This window comes from Octopus bimaculoides, chromosome 17 (genome assembly GCF_001194135.2).
Source record: "Octopus bimaculoides isolate UCB-OBI-ISO-001 chromosome 17, ASM119413v2, whole genome shotgun sequence".
Classification (NCBI taxonomy): Eukaryota; Metazoa; Mollusca; class Cephalopoda; order Octopoda; family Octopodidae; genus Octopus; species Octopus bimaculoides.
The window spans coordinates 42,024,338-42,028,013 of record NC_068997.1 but is presented as its reverse complement, the minus strand read 5'-3'; positions in this window follow the sequence as shown (position 1 = coordinate 42,028,013).

Here is a 3,676-nt window from a genome sequence, read left to right as displayed (position 1 = left end):
ATATATATATATATATATATATATATATATATATATATATATATATACACTCACGCATTGGGCTATTTTGCAACACAATCCGCTATCTTTTATGAAATTGGTCGTATATGCTGTGATTTTCAGTTTGAATAAAACTGATCAATGCAATTTCATTATTGTTATTTTACACAAAACCAGGATTGTTAGCACAAGCCTATGATCGAAGTGTTCACGAAGTGATTATTAAGGCGTGATCATTCCAGGCAGTGTACATTCAGAGCTACACTTCAGGGTCGATAAAATAAGTACCAGCGGAATGCTGGGGTCGATGGAATCGACTTAGCCCCCTCCCAAAAACTGTTGGCCTTGATCTAAAATTTGAAACCAGCATTAGAGCAGCGAGCTGGCAGAATCGTTAGCTCTTAGAGCAAAATGCTTTGCAGTATTTCGTCCGTCTTCACGTTCTGGATTTAAATTCTGCCGAGGTCGACTTTGCCTTTAATCTTCTCAGAGTGGATAAAATAACACTGGGGACAATATAATCAACTTACCCCCTCTGCAGAACTTGCTGGCCTTGTGCCAAGAATTTGAAATCAATATTATAATGAAAATGGCGCCGAGCTTCGCAGATTCGTTAGCAAGTTGGACAAAAATTTCTTTCGGCTCTTTACGTTCTGAGTTCGAATCATGCTGAGGTCGACGTTGCTTTCACCATTTCGGGGTCGATGAGATAAGGTTCCAATCAAGTACTGAGGTGGATGCAATACACATAACTCTCTCCTTACAAAATTTGATGCCTAATGTCTGTAGTAGAAAAGGTTATAATTACTATAACGAAATAATTAGCTTTTATATAAAAATTGTTTAGAATTAAAATCCAAATTAATGAGAAATCGTCATTAGGAAGCGGATTCAAATCCTTTAAATTCGCTTCAGGTCTAAATATACTTGAATGGTCGGTTATATTAAACCTAGAAACATTCTTTACTGCAAGACTGATTATATTTATATACACATAATAGATTGATTCATAAGCAGTGTGATGTAATGTCTATTTTTTTTTAATATCTTGATCACTATTTAATTTGTTCGTGAATGAATGACATTTGTTGACTGTATGTATTCGATTGTGTTAAATTTATTGCCATAGGAAAGTGACATCTAATTACAAAACGCTGGATTAAAGGAAAACTGCGGAATATTCCATCTGTTCTTTTACTAAAGATCCTGAAATGGAATGAAAACTCAACTGTTTCTTTATTTCCAGTTCCGAGAAGAGATTTAAAAAACAATCTGTTTCATATCATTTCATAAGATTCCTTGGTAACTACATATATTAAAGCAGAATAATTTCATAACTGATCAAGGATGAGGAATGCCTTTCAGTTTATCTCGATATTATCAGATTTAATGTCGGAAATATAACATATACAACAGGATGTGATAATTTTTTTAAAATTTGCATACCAACCTATTTTAAATAAAGCCTTCTCGTCTTTGAGCGTTTCTAATAAATAAAAATGAGTAAAAACAAAAATGTAATAATTCATCAAATGCACTTCTATTTGTTGAATGTAGTTAATAATTCTTTCTACTACAGATAGAAACAAGGCCAAAAAATTTTTTTTGGGGGGGGGACGGGATAAAATAACTACCAGTACTCAGTTGGTACTTATTTTATTGATCCCGAAAGAATGAAAAACAAAGACCATTCAGAACGTAAAGACGGAAGGAATGCCAGTAAACATCGGCGTGCTTAACGGTTCTGCCAGTTCACTGCGTTGAATGCATTTGATATTAAGATAAATATTTCAAATATTTAATGCCGATAAATAGATTGCAAACCCGAATTAGTTACCTTCATTTATACTTAGTCATAAGACCATATTTATTACTCATGCAGTTGATCCATATGCATTAAGCTGCTTTATCAGAAAGGTCATGCGCTTTCATTTTCATTTTCTTACAGAAGCTGGTAACTTAAGGTTCTTCCGATGTGTCGAGCTAACGAGATGGCCAATTCACGACGCTTGACTTAATAGAAATAGTAGATAAATATTCCCTCGAAAACCTTAATACAAATAAAGAAAGGATACATTTGATAATGCAGTCAGTCCTTCATAACCCTACAGGAAACTAATAGTCATTACTATAATGCCTTTGATTATAGTAAGTCTACTTGATTAACTTGGGGCCAAACAACTTTTGATGGGCATCTTCTCATATTAAGTTAATATATTCACAATATATATTTAAACAAACATTAGCCAAGAGGTTTGTGAAAGAAAACAAAAAAAAATTCTTTTACAATGTAGTCATTATATAAATGTCCTTTTCTTTTGCACTTTCTTTTTTGCTGTTTTCGCAGATTTTCATGACTCCTTGTCGCCACTCAATTCCATTATTATGAATTTGAATTGGGATCTTGAGTCAAAGTGAATCTTTCATTAGCTGATAGCGCAAGAAATGAACGCCACCCCTATGGATGCGTTGCAGTTACTCTCTTGATAAAGATTGACGATCCTGACCGTTGATCTTCTAGGATTCCTCCGCACAGTATCAATGTAAGCAGCGCCGTTGGCTATTCTGCTACCTCTTCACAATCCACTATGCTGCAGTCCCATGACTTCTTTGTATTCCTGGCAGGGTGGCTGAACGGATGCTATGCCTTGCCAAAGGGCAGCTCGTAACTATGCTGGGCATGGTCGTCTCCCTCACCTAAATAACTTGTTATAGCAAAATAAAAAAATAATAATAAATAAATAAATAAAATAAAATAAATAAATAAATAAAAGATGCAGCATTTTTGATTAGTAATCATTTAAAACGAAAATATTTCGCAGCTTCCATAATTTCTGAGATATCTAAGCTATCAAACAAAGAAATTTAATTTAAACTGTAGAAAGTTGTACCTATTTTAGTGGGGATTGTTGAATGAAGAACTAGTAGTGGCGATGTACCATATATGATAATCAATTATATGTGTACGAAATCCACTGCTATATGCACAGTAATATCATTTCTCTTATTATATTTTCTTTATTTTGCTGGCTTTAACATATAAGTCAGAAAATAACCATAGGAATATAAGTCTAATACTCAGTGTTATGAAACTCCTTCTACTTCCCCGTCTCTCTCTAATGACATTTAGCAGATATTTTTTCTGATATTCCGACCATTTTTTTATCTTTCAAATATTTTCATAACTTGTAGGCTTCCGACAAGCGTTGTTCGATAACATCTGTTCCTATTCAATACACAATCCTTTTGGTTCGTATTTACACTGACTTCATAAAACTGATAACGATATTCTCATACATCTGTTTTCACACTATCGTTTCCATAATTCTGTTATCTTGCTTCCATTGACAGAGTATTCCTGCGTTGGTGGAAGAAAAAGAAAGAAAAAGGCGAAAGAACCATTAAAATTTATTTCTCGGTAACTCATGCTTTTTTTATCTTTCACTTACCAGGATATCTGACGATGTATTTTAAAGGAGTGGTAATTATTTATCTTATAATTCCGGGTTTGCCAACACCTAAAAAGTCCAGTTGTACAACACCATTGTCGTACTACTGCAAATAGCATCAACTACACTGCAGAGAATTGTTTGGTGACATTATCCGAGAGTAATATCAATTCTTCGGTAAAAGAAGAAAACAAAGACAATATACTACCGATTATTGATTTTTTAAA